This window comes from Oxyura jamaicensis, chromosome 24, assembly GCF_011077185.1.
Source record: "Oxyura jamaicensis isolate SHBP4307 breed ruddy duck chromosome 24, BPBGC_Ojam_1.0, whole genome shotgun sequence".
In the NCBI taxonomy this organism is placed as follows: Eukaryota; Metazoa; Chordata; class Aves; order Anseriformes; family Anatidae; genus Oxyura; species Oxyura jamaicensis.
The window spans coordinates 3,387,433-3,407,407 of NC_048916.1; the positions used below are offsets into that span (position 1 = coordinate 3,387,433).

A 19,975-nucleotide genomic window follows, 5' to 3' on the forward strand; every position below is an offset into this window, starting at 1 on the left:
AACATTCAAGTAAAGTGATGGTTCACACGACAGCCTTAAAAAGTTGAAGTAAACTAATTTATGCCCAACTTAAGAGCATTATATGACCAATTAACTGGATTAATACCATTCTTAAATCTTTTTCATACGTGGCAAGTGATTTAGAAAGCATTACTTCACCAGCTGCTTTTGCTTTTTCTGGGAGAAAACAAGTCTAAATACACCATCTCTACTGCTGTGCTACCTAACAGTTTTCGTGAAAAATCACCACTGGTTCTCACAGGACCAGGTTGCCATTTGTTGATACCTTGACTGTTCCTCTCATATCCTCACAACCCTTTTACAATGCAGTGCTCGCTGTGCTAAAAAAAATGTTATCAGAAGTGACAAAATATTTTCCAAAGCTCCTTAAATGCAAAAGGCAGCGCTCAGTCTTTCAGCACCTATTGCACAGCCAGGCAGAATCAAAGAAAAGAGCTGGATTTATCATTAGAATCCTATACAGAGAATTTACCCACCTACTTCTCAATCCAAAGCAGCAAACAGGAGGTGTTTTTCCTGTCACATTGCTGTGAAATCCAGAATCATGCTAGAAGTCGCTTCTTGTCAGCTTGGACCATTCCCAGACTCTCCTCTCACAGCTGCCAAAGCACTCACATTCTGCCAGGGTGCTGCATGCAAACAAAGCAGGTTTTCCTGACTGATGCCTGACTCCAATTCATACTAAATTTGAAGCGATCATAACTGTCTAAGGATCCTCCCATGCATTGTTGTTTCTTGTTCCTGGGGTTGAATTCATTTACCATCACCTGCAAGTAACTAAAGGACTGAACTCCCAACTGGAAACAGCAATAAAGTTCACATTATTTCTTCAGCCTTTAGTACGGGTACAGAAGATGCCTTCCCCACACCCGAACACTCAGAGGAAAGGCTGCTGAAGAAGCTATTACCTTCTAACTGCACTAGACAGACTTCACCATGGGAGAAGTCAGGGTGGACATTGAAAAGAATGGGGCATAGTGGGCAATAAATCTGATTCGCTAATTATCTGGAGATTTCATGCCATCCTAATGGTTATATTGCACGTGGCTGACTCAATACAGTGGGATAGTTTCTCTTACAACAACTGAGAGCATCTCTAGAGAATAATTGCAAATACCTATCAAGATCATCCTAATGTAAGCAAATGATGGTGGCAGCAACATGAGTCACCACCTATCACTGCAGTTTCTAAATCTGTTAGGGAAATATACATACTACTGCTGACAATAAAGAAACTGCTAAATACAGTTAGGCTTTTTTATTATTTGTTTCCCCCCTAATTACAGTTATTTTATTGCGACACTGATGGCAGCCCATCAGCATTTTGTTCATTCACTGTAGCATTTCATGATGCCAAATCAGGCTTCAAAATATTCCTGTGTTATAGAGCTCACTTTGAATATGATTTCTTGCACAGAGCCTGAATGGTTACATGCATTAGCTTCTTATGGCTCTCAAGCTTGCTCTTAGTTTCCAAACTCACTAAAACTGCATCTATAATCATGCAGTATATCACAGTAGGCTATTAATTTAGAAGATAAAATAATCTGTCTATACAGTTCAGCATCCCAGGCCAACTGCCATGTGAGTGCAGGGACAGTAAGTGATACATCCTGGCTGGAACACCAGTTTAGCTCCTTTATGTTCACCACACCACACAATTATGGAGACTGAAACTCATTTGAACTTCAACCCTACCGTTCCCAGATAGGGAAAACTCAAGCTTTCAGCAAGGCAGAAGCTCACAGTTGGATTAAAAGCACATTAACCTCTTCTCAAACTCCAACACAGCTTTAAACTGTCCACACTGATACAACCACAGCTAAGCAGCTCCGCTGCTGGTCACTGTGCTGTGACCTAAATTTGAGATACTTTCTCGGGGACAAAGGGGCTTCTGAAGTAATGCACTGTTAAGAGGGCACAGAGGCAGAAGCAGGCCACAGTATGATGTCAGATAATAGCATTATCTCAAGTTTTAAACTTTTCTCCTCTTGACAGCTGTGACATGTCACTTGCACATGTAGCAGAGCCAGAAAAGCTGTAGAGAAGTACTTTACATTAGATAATTTAAGTAGCTTGTGGAAAGACAAGTCAGTTTAAGATGACAAACCTTGGACAAGGATTAGCATGTTGATGAAAAGGACACTTGGGAACAATTGCTTACATCTCTGGATTTGGGGTGAAAAGTCACATTTTTTCTTCCAAAGAAGAAACCTAGATGGTATCTTGACCTTCAGGACAAGGTCGTATGAGCACTGCTTTGTGAGGGACGCAGAATCTCTCCATCACCTTACTACTCTCATCTCTGATCTGCAGAGCCAGCCTTTGCATGCCATGAATAAGAAGACCAGGACAGGTACATGAGTTACACTTTCCACTACATCCCTCTTTTCTGCAACTGATTCCTGCCCCTCTAAGGACTACTGATCCGCTGTTAAACATCCATTTCACACTATGCAGCACATCATTTTAAGATAACTCCCCTGCAAAAGCTTTTACGTTACTTGAATGTCATGTTCCAAATACCCCACCAGGAACAGGGCTAAACACTCAGTTTGTTAAACATCCTTAAGCCTCTAGGCCATTCTGCCTTGGAATGAAAACTGCTATGAAAATCCTACAGCTGGTCAGCTGCCTGCAGAAAAGTCAAACCTGTTGCTTTTCTTGTTACTGATCACTATGATGCTCATACATGCACTGCCTTTTCAGGGGGCTTCCTGAAGTGGCTTTCATTTGATCAAGTATGTGTTGATTGAAGGCAGGTTCCTGACCAGATCTATCCCCTCCTCATGGATTACTGCAAACCTGTCTTTCACTGAACCACTTCATTCCAACTTCAGATGAGAATAAAAATAAAGAATCCTAAAATCTCCTTAATAAACATAAAGGTACTCTGCACTCCAGTACCAATAACATGCCTTAGTATAAAGCCCCAAACACCCTACTATTAGGCTGAAATGTAACCAGGTTTAGGACTCCAGTTTTAGTACTCAACTGCATTAAACTAAGTTTCAGATCCTGCTCTTTCTATCAGGTCAGAGGCTGCCTGTGCTTTCTCATCTCCACCCAGGTGAGAACTCCCTAAATTACAGGAGTTTACACAAACACTTCGTACCTAAAGTAGGGCAGCAGCCACCTTATGAAGCTGTAGGAAGAACAGCTACACATCAGAAGATTGGCTTGATATGAGCAAGTAACGCAGCAATTTAAACATACTTTCAGGTAGTCCCTAATCCAATAGAGCTGTAAGAGCAGCAAGCACTGATTTTGTTTGTGTTGTTTTGCTTTTCCCCAACCACAATCATTACCCAATTACTACACAAAGTACACAGCGACTCATAAATTATTGATGGCCAAAGCGAGCTTTACAGAGCAAGAGAGCAAACTGAATTATGCTGGTAAACTTCGAAGAAAAAAAAAAAATAAATTGACACACTCCCAGATCTTTAATCACTAATACTGAATTAGTTCTCAGGGATGTTTCCCTCAATAGTCTGAGGGCAAACCGGCAGATGCCTGGCCAGGCAGCAAAGCACCCATCACACTGACCAAACCCCACTGAAGGTCAGGCCACTGCTGCCACCATGTTGTGGGGGCGGCCATTTTGGGGCAGCCATGTGAGGGCAGCCATTTTGGGACATGCATGTGCTGCCTGGAGCTGTGGGGGTGATTGTGGTGGGGTTTCTTGAACAAGGGCTCCTGTGTGGGAAGAGAGAGCTAGTATTTGTGTCTAAAACAACTTTAAGAAAATGTTTGTTTTGTTTTGTTTTGTTTTTCTTCTCTTTTTGAATTTGCAGTGTGCTTTCTGGGTGCTTAGGACTGAGGGTGTAAGGGTAGATTGCTTTGCTAGGGCAATCAGGGGTAACTGGGCAGCAGCAGGATGGTGGGTGCGTAGTTTTAGCCTACTTGCAGCAGTTCTGCAGGATAAACCCAAGGGTGGATAGCTTGGGGAGCTTACTGAGAGCTTGCAGCTTCCCTTAGAGGCAGATATGTAATAATCACTATTTACAGCTGTTTGTGTCTTTATTGCTCTAATTTAGTGGCTGCTTTCACATTTATGTTTTCGTTTAAGGTCTGGAATGAAGTGTATGTGCTTGAGCTCCTGCCTGCTTGAAGATGGATGGATCAGAACCGTGTGTTAATTGATGGAGCAGGCAGGTAGGTAAGGAAGTGGCTTATGCGTGTAGAAACAGCCAGCAGTGTATCTGCAGTTTATCCATATAAAAATTCTATATTTTTAACTAGTACCATTTTAGTCATTTTATGTAGAAATAGATTTAGTAGATGAAGTAGTTATCAAAATGGAAGAAGTATATGCATCAAGGTAAGCTGTATCTCAAACGAGAATGGAAAATGCAGATACAGGTGTTAATTGTATTTATGTGATAGAGTTTTGTGATACCATTCAGAATCAACATCTGAACAGGCCTATGTGTGAAAGATAGAAGATATAACTGTCCAGGAAATAAAAATAATGAACTATTTCAGCTCTGTCAGTTAAAATTCAGTATGTCTTCCTTCTTCTGTAGGTGATTTTCCTGCATTTCAGTGCAACTGCAAAAATAACTTGGCATAAAACTAGGGACAGTAAAACCCTAAAGAACAACAATAAATACTTGTCAGATTTTTTTCAGTTACAGAGTTGCTGCAGATTGAGTTCAGATATGAAAACTTGGAAAAAAGTGCTCGGGAGAGAAGGGGTTCATTAATACGAAAGCTCCTCAGACCAGGAAAGGTAAGTGACTTACTATCTTGTTTACAAGCTAAGGGGGTTTAATGCAGTGAATGGAAATCAGATTGTAACTAAACATAAGAAAAGATGAGGTCAGATACCAAAATTGGGAGGTGCCAGGACACAGATGGTGGGGAAAGTGTGTTCTGAGCATTACTTGAGACAGCAGCTATTTATAAGTTGGTTTTATGCCATTACATAAACTTATATGCCTCATGAAACAGCTTTAGCCTCCACTTGCAGTGAGGTTAAGGTGTAAAGATTGGAAGATTGCTTCTTCTACATAGGTTCTTCAAGTTGCAAGACCGTGGAGTCCCTTAGTGAAATAGTTTATGAAGTGAGGTTGCTGTGTATGGCTACTTAAGACATAATTAAGTAGATCCGTAAGGAACTGGAATCAAAGGTTTGCCATGACAATAACTCTTCCTGCTCTTGATGTAGTCTGTAACTGAGGCTTATTCCGTGGAAGCTGAAAGCTTCTTTTGTTCTGATTTTGAAACAAGTGTTAAAATAATGTATACCCATGTGAAACGTAGTGATTCCAGAAGCCTCAGGTGTTTGTGCTAACTAACTACTATGTGTGCAGACAAACAGAGAGTTATGCAGCTTACGCAGTTCTTCTCTTAGAGAAGCAGCAATTGATGTCTGCAAAAATGGATCCAGCATTTAATTAACATATGCTGGTCAAGCCATACATCAACTTGCAAAATCGATAACAGCCTGCAGGACAAAACACTAGTGCTGTTGTATAGTTAAGCTGGCAAGGAAAATCAGGCTTCATCTTAAGGTTGTTTGTTACATGTGACTACAGCAATGTAAATAAATGTATACTGTATGCTTTTACTAGGCAGAAACTGTTTCCATTGGAAGGTGCACTTTCAGCTGTAAGGTATTAAAAAGTAAACTATTAATAGGCATGAATAGATTAAAAGTGGTGTAAATGAGAGCTTGCTTCCTGCTGAACAAATGAATTCTATGTTGATTTGTCCACTGTTTTTTGCAGCAACCACTAGAGGGTCTGGGGCTTCTTTGGCAGGTTTTCAAAAGTGGTATTGCCCAGCTTCTTGAGTGTTTTATCCATCCTGAGGTGTTCTTTCAGATCTGCAAAAAGAGTAGCAGTGAGAGATGGCTCCCTGCTGAACTGGGTACAAGAGATGCTGGGGTTTTCTAGGGATGGGTGTCTACATGGGTAAGAAATGGGTCATGAGGTACTTTATTACAGGTATTTTGCTTTCACGAACGGTGAAGCTGTTTTAACCACTGAAGACAAAGGGTGTGCTGTAATGTATGCAAGTATGTAAAAGGAACTTTTCAATGTCCCCACAGGTTTCATCTTGTTCCCAGAGCTGATGGAAAGAGAGAGGGAAGTCCTGCCGCTAATGAAACATGTCACCTGCAAGTATTTAGATCCTAACAGCACTAGCAGGTGGAGCTCAGGGAGAAAGAAGTGTTAGTGAGTAGTTAGTTAACGCTCACATGGAATTAAATTATCTCTTTAGGAAGGTGTTAGTTGAAGAGCACTATTTCTGTCATGGTTAACTGTGAAACTGTCTTAAATTCATTAAGTTACACTATGGCTCACAGTTGTAACAATTGTCATTTAAAGGCTGGGCTGGTAAAAATTAAAAATGGAACTAGATGAAATGAAGATGTATAGTGATTGTTCTGATCTCCTCCAGAAAATAGAGGAAATTATACAGCATTTAATCAGGAATGTATGTTGTGGTGGTGAGAGAACAAAACAAGACTTCTGATAGTCTAGATTTTTTTTTGCAAGTGGCAGATTTGATTCCTTGAGCTTTTTGTTCACTTAAGCAGCTTACCATTCACGCAACTCTTCTTTCAGAAAGCTGCTGTGTTCTTAGTCTGCTTCAATGAGACGGAGTTACTTTCTTCACAACTCAAGAGCCTGAGTTCAGTACCAATGCTTTTCCCTTTAATTCCATTGCTTTCCTCATTTTTGGTAGTGCAGAGCTGAATTTCACAAGTTTAGTCAAACTCTGAAGCTGCATTTCCTAATAACAATTCAAACAATTAGCTTTATTCTTTGTTTTCAGAATTCATAAACTGGGAATTTTTAAATGTGTGGCTTAACAATGTGTTCTCTGCCTGATAAGCTTGTGCCCTTCTGAATTTAGTCTGAATACAGGTCAACTTTTATGAACTAATGCAGTGAAGTCCTGATCCTGTAAAGAACTTGAGATGTTCCACACAAGCTCACTAAGGGGTATTGTGTAAACTGATGCAGGTGCATGGATCTTTCTGATCTGAAGTTCTGTATGTGTTCTGCTGGATAAGGTTTTTCATGGAAAGCTAAACAGACTGAAATGCGTCTTCAAAGTAGCAGTTAATTATTAGGAGCACAAAGGAGCGTGACCTTAAAAGTTGGCTGGTGGGACAGTAATGTTAATATGCAAGTTCCACTGTTGGGTGGTTGTTAGCCCTGCAGCATAAATGCAATTAGCTTCTGATGCTATTATGGGAACTGAGCAGTTGTTTAGCCTGCAGCACTTGCATCATTACTTCTCTAGGGGTAAGGAGAAGGGAGCTGGAGGAGTTGAAATGGCTGTCTTGCTGCCATCACATTGAATATTGCAATGCCTGTAGAAGTACTGTGAGTTCTAGTCCTTCAAAATCAGTGGCAGTAGTGGAGAGGATGTCAGCAGGATCCAGTGTGTAAGCATATTTCTGGACTACGGCATGATATTTGGGTTTGTAGGTTATTAGTAACCCTTATTCCAGAGAGGTATTGAAGGGTAGGTCTTAGTATTCAATTTTAGAGCTGTGAAACTGGTTTAAGCCTTGCATAGGAATAGTATCAATAATTTTATTTCATTTCCTCTTGTCTGTTTCCTGCTTCCCGCTTCTTTGTCTGTGTCTTGCCTCTGTGAAAACAAAGGCTTGCTTTTTAGTGTAACATAACTAGTTAGCTTCTGATTTATTCCTTGTTTTGTGTGTTAGTGGTGTTGAACCCTGGTACCACAGTTGCCACTTCATATAGTAAGCTTGGGAATCAAGACAAAACCAACAACAGCATAGCTTGAAGCCTGGCAGTTCTTCAGTGCTTTGAATACAAACACCACTGGCTGAAAGGGCTGGGCCCTAGGAGTGTGTTACAGGGCAGAACAGTTGCTCTACAGCAGCAGTAGACTGATATCGGGTACTTGAGCTCTTAGATGTTGTCTGCACCTGCACTGAATATTAAACCCCTGACAGCTGAATCTTTGTAGCTGTTGGATGAGGTTCGAGGTGAGACCTCTACATGGAAAATACAGCAAAGAAATGGAGGTCTTCACAGATTCAGAGAACAGACTGAAATGGCCAATAGATGGCCTTTGGGCTGCTTTCTTGCAGTGAGATAATTTAGTTCTTGCTGCAGATTAACGAGTCAGGTGCTTGCAGGATCTGTGGCTCTTGCTGGAGAGTTGCAACCTTTTCTAGGACACAGTTGTTGTGCCATATGTTCTGTGCCCCAGGCAGTAGAACAATGAGTGAATACCAGAACTGCTGCTAGCACGAGGTCCTTAAGTGCATGGCTGGGAGGTGACTGACCACAAAACTGCATATCTACTGCTAAATATTTGGAGAACTGGTGAGGCATTATACAAATGATGTTTATCTTGCCACAGACGATCATTTAATAGGGCAATTACTGGGTGAAGTATACGCTGGAGTGCAGTTGGAACTATTTAGAAATATTGTCCTGGTACAATACTTTTTCTTCCTGCTTGTAAAGACAGAGCCAGTCTGCTGAGAAAGCTTGGAGAGTACTGCAAGCCTAAGTGCTATGAATATAGAACTCTTTGTGGTTCATTACAATTCTTTCCTCAATGTTAGTAGCTTCAATTACGAATACCATACTACAGAGGAAGGTAGGCAATGGTCCCTAAGAGTTTAGCTTCAGCTAGCTGTAGGAGTAAAGTAAAACCTAAGAACAATTGGCTATGATAATAATGTCTCCAGCTGATGGATTTTTTTCCTTGTGCAGACTGCAGATTCAAAGGCATAGGTATACCTTTGGCTTGCCTTTTACCTTCCAATTTTATTCAGCTGAATTGTGGAGCAGTTCCTTGGGGATTTTTAATAGGGTAAGGATGTCTCAATTATTGTATTTACACTGTGTTTTCAGAAATAACAATTCCTGCTTACACCTGCAGAGTTCTTTTCTCTGATTTCTGTTACAGACTGTATATCATCACCTTTGTGATGCCAAGGTACTGACTTGGACTGCATAATAATGAAAGTAGCTCTGTACTTAGGCTGAGAAATTTTAGACAGTATGTTTTTATTTGTCTGGGATGAAGGTTTTGGGGAATTTGCAGGATGCAAATGATCATATTTCATATGGATACAGCTGAAAGTACCTCAGTCCTCTTAGGCATTCTAAAAGCATTTAACACTTAGTGCCTGCATGACTATGGAAGCTCTTACTGGGGAAGAAAACCAGTAGACTACCTTTGGAAGCCTCCAAACAAAAGGCTTTAGATTGTGGCTTAAAATTAGTTTTTTTCAGATGTCCCTCGAGTCAGAATTTAGTTGAATTTAGAGACCTCTCATTGAAGTCCTTTAAGCTACAGGAAAAAACAGGGCTTATGTCAGGATTGCAGCTATGGATGGAATCAATTCATTGAATGAACATTACATAGAAGCGTGGCATTTATTGACAAACCTAAATTGTCTATAGGAATGTCCTTCAACAGCCATGCTTTTCTCTTTCAAGGCGCTTCATAAGCAAACGTGTACAACTTAGAGGCTATATACCTTAAGCAGCCATAACTTCAGCAAATGCACTGTATGCTTTGTTCATCTGTGAATAGTAATTGAGTCTTGGACTGCTTTTATAGTGTGCAGAGAGTAATACAACTACCATGATGTATAATAATGCTTAAGAGCTCCAGGGAGGCTCATTTACATGATAGTGAGGGAAATGGTCTTGCAAGGAATAAAATTAAGAGGTTGGTATTGTGCATGTTAGAGATATATTTTGAAATAGCCGAAGTCTGACATGAAGGAAATTTATGGGGGGGAAAAAGTGGTGTAAAAGGCCATTTAAAATGCCGTTTAGAACAACAGTGGCCTTTATTTCTCCTCTCCCTTGGAAAAAGGGGGTTCAGTTCCTCTGTGAGTGCTTGGTAGAGATGTTAAGTCCGCCTTTAGTGAACTGGGCACTTCTGTTCCTGAAGATCCTGATGACCAGTGGGGAGTGCAAGGAACCCAGGTGCATAACTGGGAAATGCAGAGTTTCCAAAACTCTGATGTGGTCAGATGGGAAGGAAAGATTTTATTCCCAAGTTCAGAGTGTTCTCTGGGCACAACACTGGTTTTTACTTGTTTGCTGTCGGTTGGATGTCTGTTTCCTCACGGCTTTGATATTTCCTGAGCGTTCAAGCCTTGTCCAAGCTCAGACTTTGTGGCTAAGGACTCTGAAGCGTTCATAGGCTTGCTGCTCCTTCACAGGGGTGTTGATCAAAACATCTCAACTGGTAACATGAATGTTATAGCAGAAAGGCAAATCAGAAATAAGATGCCCAGGCATTTAGTAATGAGCATGAAATGTGTGACAAATGCAGAGCCTTGGCAGTGTGGTATGATTTGGGTTTTCGTGTTTCCTTGGTGCTTGTGCATCCACTATTTCCACCCATGTCCTAGGCATTTGTTAAGAGGATCTGGAATGATTCAGTTGCATCACTTGAGTAAATTATTTGAGTTCTAAGGGACTCAGTGTTGTCTTTTCAAAAAGCAGATCTCAAATGCCAGTGAAGAACAAATATTCAGTGTCTGAAAGCTCAGTCTAATCTACACCATGTATTGATTTCCTCTGAAAGTAATGAAGGTTAGTAGGAAGGGACCTACACACTGTAAGAGGGTGGAAAAAACAAGGAATTGTGCATAGTTCCACTTGTATTTTCTTTCTGCACCAGTTTGGTACTGTATCTTGCATGGGCGGTGGTCTTTGTGCATACAGTTGGTGGATGCACATGCTGAGCCTGTTCTTTCATATGAAATCTGGAAGATTTGCCACCGATCTGCAATAGATGAAGTCTGTTTTACTCTGGCACCACAGAAGATCAGATCCTTTCCTTAAGGAAGGAAGCTGATGAGTATATCTTGTTGCAGAGCTTTATTTTTGAAGTCACGGGCTTATTTTCAATAGGTGAGTAAGGTTTTCCTTGGACTGTTTTGCCCTGTATTTTTTGTCATTTGGAAACAAAACTTCTATTTTTCCCCTACCAAACTGGCCATTCACTGCTTTCAGTGTAACACAATGAGAATTCCCCCACTGTATAGTTTGAGGGGCCTCATTAGTGGTGTAATTCCTCAGGTACAGGTGTTTCTTCTACTGCAAAGCAATGAAGAACCACTTTCTAGGGAATCTTGTGTACCTGGCTGAATGATTTGAGTTCTGAACAGTCTGTGGATGCTTTTGTTCTGCTGTGAAGCAGTGTCAAACTTTATTACTGTACTTGTTTGGGATTCAAGACAGTTACACGTGGTTCCCTGTTTGTTCTTTCTAACTTTAGCATAGCAATACCACAAAGGTTGTCATTTCCAGCAAGGCTGAGATGGGTGGCAGCAAGATGTGCTGTGTTCTGGTGCAAAAAGGGAATTGTGCTGTCTGAATAAGCTCATCTGCTGCACTACCAAAAAGATGAGCGTGGAACGTATCAGTACAGCTTGGTGAATGGGACTGACAGTGGAAGGGCCTTTGGGAAGAGTGGAGCCTTCCTGTGGAGTAAAGGGCAGGGACAAGATGGATATGCTGCTTTCTCTTGAACTCAAGAGTTTTCTTTATGATTTCTGTGTAATCAGTTCTTGTGGATGTTATCCTGGTGACTAGCCCATGATATTCCCCATAGTACCCTTGAGATACTGTAAACTTTTCATTACCTGTCCCCTAAAATGTTGATGTAAGCACAGTGGCCCAGCTATTTTTGAGTACTCCCAAGTTTATTTTAAAGTCAGAAGAGAGTGAGGGAAGGGTATTTACAAATGCAAATTTTCCAAGGCTCCCAGTATATATAGTTGGAGAGAGATCCTATGGAAAATGATTTGCATCAGTCCTGACTTAGCTTCTGTCTTAAACTGCAGGATCTGCAATGATGGGCCTCCTTAGCTGAAGTTAGCCTCCGTGAATGCTCCCAGAGGTATGCTGAGAAGCTCCGAGCGTCTGGTCCATCGTTTGTAAAGCATACCAAGTTCCTGTGTAAAAGATGCTGCTGGAAAGCAAAGTAGTATTATTGTTGTCATAAAGTTGACATTAGTACATCTGCGTGTCCTGGGGGAATGTGCTGTGTGAGCATAAAATGACTTGGTAGTTTTCCCTCCTTAAAAAGACAGTAGCTTTTAGAGCTATGCTACCTTTGTTTATACAATATATCGATCCAGCAGCATCGTGGTGAAATATGACTTCTCTCATTAGCTAGCAACTGGAAGTTGCTGTAGCGATTCAATAAATTAGCATGAGTACAGGCAGAGGTAGGAAGTGGTGCCTGGTCTGGCAAGGGGCTGGTTCAAAGGTTTATGTGGCTGTCGTGTGTGCTTTAACAGATGGCTTTACTACAGGCATGAGGATGGAGTTACATTACTTCTTTGTGGTGAGTGCCATCTCAGCCTTGTTTTGAAAGCCTTGTGCAGGTCAGCTGCAGCTTCACCTCTGAAAGACAGCTGGAGCATCCTGCCCTTGGTTCTTTGTAGCTCCTGCTTGAACCAAGAGACTAATTGTTTCATGCTGCTGTCATCACATGCTTAGAATGAGAGTTCACTTACTAGTGCCTGCTGGTGCGAAGCCATGCCATGCCATTGCTCTCATTGAAAGGAGCAGAGAGCAACTTAAGGCTTAGGGCTTGATGAGGCATTTGGTCCCTTCAGCAGGTAGCAGAGATGCAGTCACATGCAAATGCTCCGGAACCTTTGTGACTGTGTTCATCGCATCACAGCTGCTTGTTACAGGTAGTACCTTGCCACACTGCCATCCTTTCCATTTTGGTAACAGGAAAGCCAGTAACTGAAGGTAGGTGAGGGCAACTCCCTCATCTTACATTTTCAGAAAGCAGCGGTGGAGGGGGAGGGAAATATCTTAGTTGCTTCAGCTTTTTCTGTTGCTTGGTGTAAGCTAGTACCCAGTATAACTTGTTCCAGCAGAAGTGTAGCAGGCTACAGTCAAGCCTTTCCCCACAAGCTGAACATGGATGGGGACCTGCTAGAAGCAGAAATGGTGAGGATGCCTGACAGTAACTCTAGGTTTGCTTGGGAGGCTCCCGTTTCTGTGCTTTCAGTGACATGAAATTGTGTGTAGCTGAAGCACAGGCTTGGCATCTTCACGTCTGCAAGAGCACCGTACCATTCAGAGCAGAAATGTTTGGTTTGCATTAGGGACTTCTGTCCTAAAAAAGCTGTCAAAAAAGGTGTATGTGGGGGAAGCTAGGACTGTCAGCAGTGCTAAAGCCGGTACAGGTCAAAAGCTAACCGGATTGCAGTGCACTTCTGCAATCTGTACTCTGCTGGAGTGGCATTAATGGCTGCTTGCCAGCTGTGACACCCTGCCAGACAACTTGCATTACTGGTCCTGGTACATGGCACGATGCATGTTAATGCCTCTAATATTGCTTGCAAAGGGCAGCAAGCGCTTGCCTCCTTGGGAAAAGGTAAAAGGAACGTGGAAGGGCTGCCAGAAAGGTGTTGCTGACAACTCTGAATTTCCTGCTGAGAGATGAATAAATAACCTGGGTAATGTTATGCAGAAATCATTTGTCTTTGTTTTAGCCTAGGCTGTGATGTGTGTAGAAGGACCACGTAAGTTAAAATAGTGCTGTTGCCACATCAGCTTTGCACTGCTGTGAATTGGAATGTAAATTCTAAGATGAGGCAGAACTGATGCAGCTGGATTCCTTACAGATGAAAACTAAACTGTGACATTTTAACACCTCTCCAGCAGAGAGCCTGCCACCCCCCTTTACCTTCTTGGGATTTATGGCTTACTGTTAAACTGCCTGGGAGACCTGGTGCTGATGGAACAGCCAATCCCTGAAATAGCTTTCTGGTGTCAGGCTGGCACAGTGCTTATGCCTGCATTAGATGGTGTAGAGGCTAAACAGAAATATTCTAGCTGGCAACTGCCTAAATAAGCCCATCACTCTGCAAGTGGACAGCAGAGCCGTGAACCTTGCCTTCCTACCCTGCTTTGTAATTTGAGTTGTGCAACTATCCTGTAATTTGCAAGGTTGGTTTTACTTAGATTTGTCTTTCACAAGGAAAAGATTCTTCTCTTTGATTCTCCTCCAACTGCAGTATAATTTGGTGTAGTAACCTAGATGCATTTTGTCCTGGTTTCATAATAGCAACTTTTAGCAAGGAGTTGCATAGGATGAAACTGCTTAAACTTGTACCGTGTTTCCTAGGGTAAGAAAGCTGGGTAGACAGGTGCCCGTTGGCCCTGGCAGGCCATTTCGCAGGGAGGTGGCCTGAGAGGTAGGGGTAAGTTTATAAGCAAGAGGTTTGTCTAAGGAATCAGTAATAATAGACATGGGGCTTTGGTAAGCCTCTTCTAACACAGCTTACTGAGATGGTTTAAAACAAACAAACAAAACTATTGCACAAGCTGACTCCAGGAGCGTGCAGTCCTTATAGCAAGTGCATGAGGAAGGAGCATCTTCCCACAGGTCAGGCGTCTGACCTGTTAGCATGGATGGATGAAGGCGGGAAGCTTCACTGTTTTTGACAAATGACCTGTGGTCAGGGACATCACCAGCCATATGTCCTCATGGTTAACGTGGGACATCTCAGTAAGTGCAAGGTTTTTTTCTGATACTGTGCTGTGTAGGTGGATTCCAGGAGTAAGAATGCAGTTGTCGCTTTCTAGTTTGTAGTCTGAGAGTAAGGACTGGTTGTGATTTTAAACTAGGAAGACATTTTCTTCAATAAATGTAACTTGTGGGGCATATAATTTGGTTCTTTGGCCCCAGGTGTGGAACTGTCACTGGCCACATGTGCAAGCAGGTGCCAGTGTTCTTTAAATGTAGTGATTTGCCTCATGAGAATCTGGGAGCCTTCCTTGCAGACATTGTTGTTCCACTGGTATGACATACAGTTGCTGTGAAATACTTAAAGTGTGTCTGTACAAGCTGCCATATGCAAGATACACTTGCATGGTCTCTTCTTAATTGTAAATAACTTCTGCTTAAGGCTACAAGAAAATTCTATAACAAGGGGTAGGGCTGTGTGAACAAACACTGCAACAGTCACGTATAAGCATCCTTGAAGGGCTATGCATGCTTAACAGATTAGAGAGTAGCACCTAAGTCTGTAGTTATTTTAAATGCTTTTTGACATCTTGCATGGAATTGTGTGGATAACTAAGCTTGCAGCACACCTGTAATAGGAGTAGTGCACTGGATCCTTGTGATCCAGGAATGCTGCTAACAGAACAGGTAGGTGTAATAGATGACTAGGGTCAGAAGTAGTAATGAAAGCAGCTGGTGTGCAGCTCTAATGGGCTGTAGAAAACCTGCCAGGTAGCTTAAAATAGCAGATGTGTTTATGAAAGCACAGGGAAGTAGGCCGATTACTTGTTTCTTCTCTGAGTAGTTTGTTCAGCACTGAGTATTGATTAGGTAACATTGGACCTGCTGGCAAAAACAGTGACAAGACTTACCCAAGATCTAAGTTGTCTGTGCCAGATGGTGCCAGTTAATCTTTGTTTGCTGGCAGCCTGGAAAAATGCTGCATGAGACAGGTTTGTCTTGCTGGCTCAAGAGGTACCCACACCTTGTCTTCCTTGTCTTTGTGCACCAAATACTTTGCGCAGCTGCTGAGGTCTGTTTCTGAACCAAGGGATGCATTTGAGTCCTTACCCATCTGAAACTGCAGATGTCAGACTTTTGAGGACTTACGTAGCTCACTGCACGCTCCAGCTAATACTGTGATTATTCTTGGCATCTTCAAGTTTCAGTCCGCTAAAACAAGCTTCTAGAGAAGTGTTCTGTGGCATGCTTTTGGTGGACCACGTATGGCCTTTATGTGTGCAGGAATCTTCACATTTTCTTTGGGAGGATTACAGATTGAAAAAGGAAGAAAAAGGTAAGGGCACTGTTCTTGAGATGCTTATTCTCTGGAGCAGACCTGACATAAGCCAGAGATTCTTCCCTTGGGCTTTGTATGCTCATTGTAGACCTGGAAGAATTGATGAGCCGTTTACTGGAGTGAGGAGTGGTCTTGCAGAAGCAGGTAGCATCACCTACCTGCTCAAACACCCTCTCAAAATGTTGCAAAACCAAAAGTGCCAGTCTACCAGCTAGGTCCATGATTGCAAGCATTTTCAAGACATAAATGGAAATCTGCAGATGCTACGCTTCCATTATTCACCCAAACCTGGCTTTCCTTCTGCTCAGCATTTAATGGTCCAGTAAACAGGACAGCAGCATCTTAGAAAGAAGGCACAGTCATCCCGGCCCTCAATTCTTTCTGCTCTGCTGAAATGTTTCTATTAATAGCTGGGACAAGGGCTCCTGTCCCACTCTCTTGCTCTCTTATTAGCATGCTTTTAGTTTTCAGCAGAGCTGGCTGATGTGCTTATTGGACCTTGAAGGATTTGCTCCATGTCAGATGCAAGATATGAGTACAAATGCAAGACACACTTTAAATTCATAGAAGAATTCTCATAGGGATGGTGGTGAAAAACAGCTAAAGATGTGTCGGTGTCCCTGACTTGCATACCGGAGGGATGCCTTTCTCAGCGTTCTTGGTAGGGTGAAATAGTCACCTGGTGTTTTTCATGCAGAATGGATGATCCTGGTTTCAGTCTCTTTTAGTGGCAGCAGAGAAGCCTGCTGTTTGAGATCAGAACAACAGAAATGGAAAAGCCCTGTTCAAAAAGCAAGCAGTAGGAATAAGGATTTGTAGCAGTTCATGTGGTTTATTTCTTTTCTATGGAGGGGAAAGAATTGTTCAATATTGGCAGCAGCGCAGAAACATGAATAGAAATTAATCTGAGCACTTAGAAGTACTGATCTTTATCCAAGCATCATAAAAAGTTATCTGAAGGTGAATTGGTAATGAGCTTGTTTATAGCTAGCTGAGGAACCAAATGCAACATAATTGTAGTTCTAAAGCTGAAAGTACTGATGCTATCATTAGTTTGGGAGGGAGTTTGGGAGGTCAAGGATTGGCCTGCCTGTCAGAACACTTGAGGCTTTTCACATCTACTTTTGGTCAAACACTTAAAGTACTTTGAAGAAGCAGGCTTTAGATGAGGATTGGCAGGAGGTCTTTCCACTTCAGAGATTTTGTTGAGGAACCACAGGTCTGAAGTGCTGATCTCACCCACACGATGTGCATGCTACTCTCACCCTGATCCGTGTAGCAGTTCATGAATTGTTGCAGGGCTAAAACAAACTGCAGAAGAATGAGCTTGGTTTTATTTAGGCTATGTGGAGAGCCCATTGTCAGGCATACTGGTCAGTTGCTATGTGCACAATTCTTTTAATTCTGCTGTGACCAGATGGGAAGGGATAAGCTGATCCGTAGACAATCAGAGGCCAGCCTCTTACCAGCCTGCTTTCTTCAGAGATGGGACAACTTGTAAATGTTTTTTCTTCTGCTTCCCACCAAGCTGACATAAAAATAAAGTATGAGTGAGTATGTCTATTAAGGAGCAAAAGAATTAGAGAAGAACGAGATGCTTGGAAATCCTCTTAACCCTTTTAGGGGATATCAAATGAGTACAGTTGATCTGAGTTTCCAGCACTGTCTTTTGTATTCTTCACCTGTGGCAGGTAAAGAGTTTTACAGACTTGTGAATTGTTAGATGGTGAGGAGCTTGAGGCAATATTCAGGACAGTTGGTTGCTGCTAAGCCAATTCCATGTATTCCAGATGAGAAATGAGGAGCTCTGTAGGTTTGGTTAATGAGAATTGGTACATGCATTTTCTATGTCTAACATATTACAGGAAGCTTTCCTTCTGCTCTGTTTAGAATTCTGAGTTACAGTAAGCCTCTCAAAAACTGGGGGATAACCAAATCCAGCCTGTTTCTGTGTTTCCTCAAAGCCAAAGAAAGCTGAGTTGAGAGTTTATGACTTTGGACAAAGGCTTAGCTCAAATAAACTTTAGTTCATTTAGTTAGGTGTGCTGTCAAGCTTTTGAGAAGTGATGCAAAAAAACCCACGTCCATCCCTAGAAGTACCAAGAAGTGCTATGTCCACCTGTGACACTTCTGCTTAGGTTGTCTTTTGTTGGCTTAAGACATCTCTTGAATTATTTTGTGTGTTGCCAGCGTAAATCTAGGATAAAAGCTAGCACCTGCGTAGCCTTCAACTATGGCACAAACTAAGGAATACTTGTGCAGAAGTGGATGGAGAAGAAAGTACTTTATAAATTCTTAAAACACTTTTGAACTATCCAAATGTTCATGATAATGCATTATTCAATCAGAAAAGTGCTTTGCAAGGAGCCTTGAAATATATCTTCATGGTAAGTGCATCTGTTGTTCCTTGCAAATGATTAGCTGTCACCGAGTTGTGAATTCTTCTTTTTGTGTGGTTAACATGATTTGTCCTAATTAAGGACTGACGCTAAGAAGCTAGCTGTATCTAATAGCGCTAGGGCTTTGGGTCATTGCTGCTTGCCAGGTCGTAAACGTGGCTGACGACATAAAGCAGCACCAGTGTTGTACTGAGGCAGAGCCTGCAGACCTGTGCTTGTGCTCATTGTCATGAGTCCCATTGTGCAGGCTGGGCTGATAGATAGCAGCAGAGCATTTAGACTCCAACTAGAACAAAGAGCAGGGGAAGACTTATTCTTAGAACTGGCTGATGTTTCTCACTGTCCTTCTTGATAAGGGAAGGTTGGCAACAGCATCAAGAAATAGTCCTGTTGCTGAAGCGTAAGAGCTGTGAAACTCCCAAGGTCAGTTTTTTTTTCCCTCATGTGCCCTTTAAAAGCAAAAACTCGCTACCTCCAGAAATAGAAGGGAGACTGCTTCTGGGATTAAAAAGAAATTACGAAGAGAATAGTGATAATGCATTTGCCTGGACTTAAAGGGGGAAAAAGCTTTGAAGTCTACAGAGCTGCTGCTGCTCTTTTGTGTGTTAGTTGTAGCAAAATAAGCCATGATGATAACGTGAAGTGTTAAGAGTGATGTGGGGTGTGAGGGGTTTTTGGTAATAAAGGATGTGGAAGATGCTGTGGCAAAGACCGTGGAGAGGCTAGGCAGATGGAGTAGAGTTGGTGATGTGAAGACTGCCAGGGAAGCTCTTAGTTTTTGTAGAGTGGAAACCACTTTGGGTATGAATGGGAAACCCCAGACAGGGTAACAGTCTGAAAAGATAAAACTTTCATTTCTTGAGGATGAAATTCTCTTTAGGCAAAAGGTTTGAGTATGTGCTGTGCAGCAGACATGAAGCGATGTGACCTCCTATAGTGTTTCCTTGGCAGACCACGTGGTTTTTGACCTGTTCACCTGCTGGCATTAAGGAGCTGGAGAACATCTGAAGTGAAAATGCAAGCAGTGGAACTTGGCAGCTGCTTGTTCTGAAATGGGACAGGCGTGCATTTTTGTACCTGCAAGGTTCCCTGCTAATACTTCCAAGTGATGACTCAATTTTACAGCTAAGAGCTTTATTCTGCACAAGCATGGAGCTCCATTGCATCGCTATTCAGCGGAGGCTACACGTGGCTGGTGGGTTTGCTGTCAGACTTTCTCCTTCAGCTGCCTTCCCAGGTTAGATCACTGTAGGACTCCTTCTGAGGTAGTGAAAGAAGGTTTTTAAAGGAAGTAGCTGCCAAGAAATAAGCAGATTAATAGCAAAATAAATTGCTATAAGATGGACTCTGTTGTTTCCCCCTTAGGCTGACCTTTGCCTGCTTTGCTTCTCTGGCCTTGCTGCTCATTGTCCAGCTGTTGCACTTCAAATGAATTGTCCTTCCCATTTGTTGTTTTTGGGCCTTTGTTTGCACTTGGAGGTGGAACAGCCGGGAGGAAGCTCACTGTAAGCTCCTCCAGACAGTTTCTATGGAAACTGTCAGCTCTCCAGCAGGTTCTCCGATGGGCACAAGCTGTGGATGACTGTGAGTAATGGCTGCATTTACACACTTCTGAACCTTACCCCTGGACACCAGCAGATCTCCAAAACGGTTTCCTAGGTGACTGCATCTTCCATGCTGGGACAGGAATGGCCATGTTAGCAATGCTTAAGCAGTGCTTTCTGCACCTCTTCTTGCTTGTGAT

The 19,975-nt window shown here is 42.2% G+C and overlaps 1 long non-coding RNA gene across 2 annotated transcripts in view; it reads left to right on the forward strand.

Moving 5' to 3' along the window:
• Window positions 1–3,789: 3,789 nt before the first annotated feature.
• Window positions 3,790–19,975, forward strand: part of LOC118178084 — a 47,453-nt gene continuing 31,267 nt past the window's right edge. Inside the window, exons 1-5 of one of the 2 annotated variants that reach the window (XR_004756056.1) lie at window positions 3,790–3,908; window positions 4,094–4,179; window positions 4,662–4,756; window positions 5,757–5,942; window positions 11,843–11,940. This is a non-coding gene — a long non-coding RNA (uncharacterized LOC118178084). Of the gene's footprint in view, window positions 3,909–4,093; window positions 4,180–4,661; window positions 4,757–5,756; window positions 5,943–11,842; window positions 11,941–19,975 lie in introns of those variants that run through there. The other variant, XR_004756057.1, reaches the window with a different exon arrangement.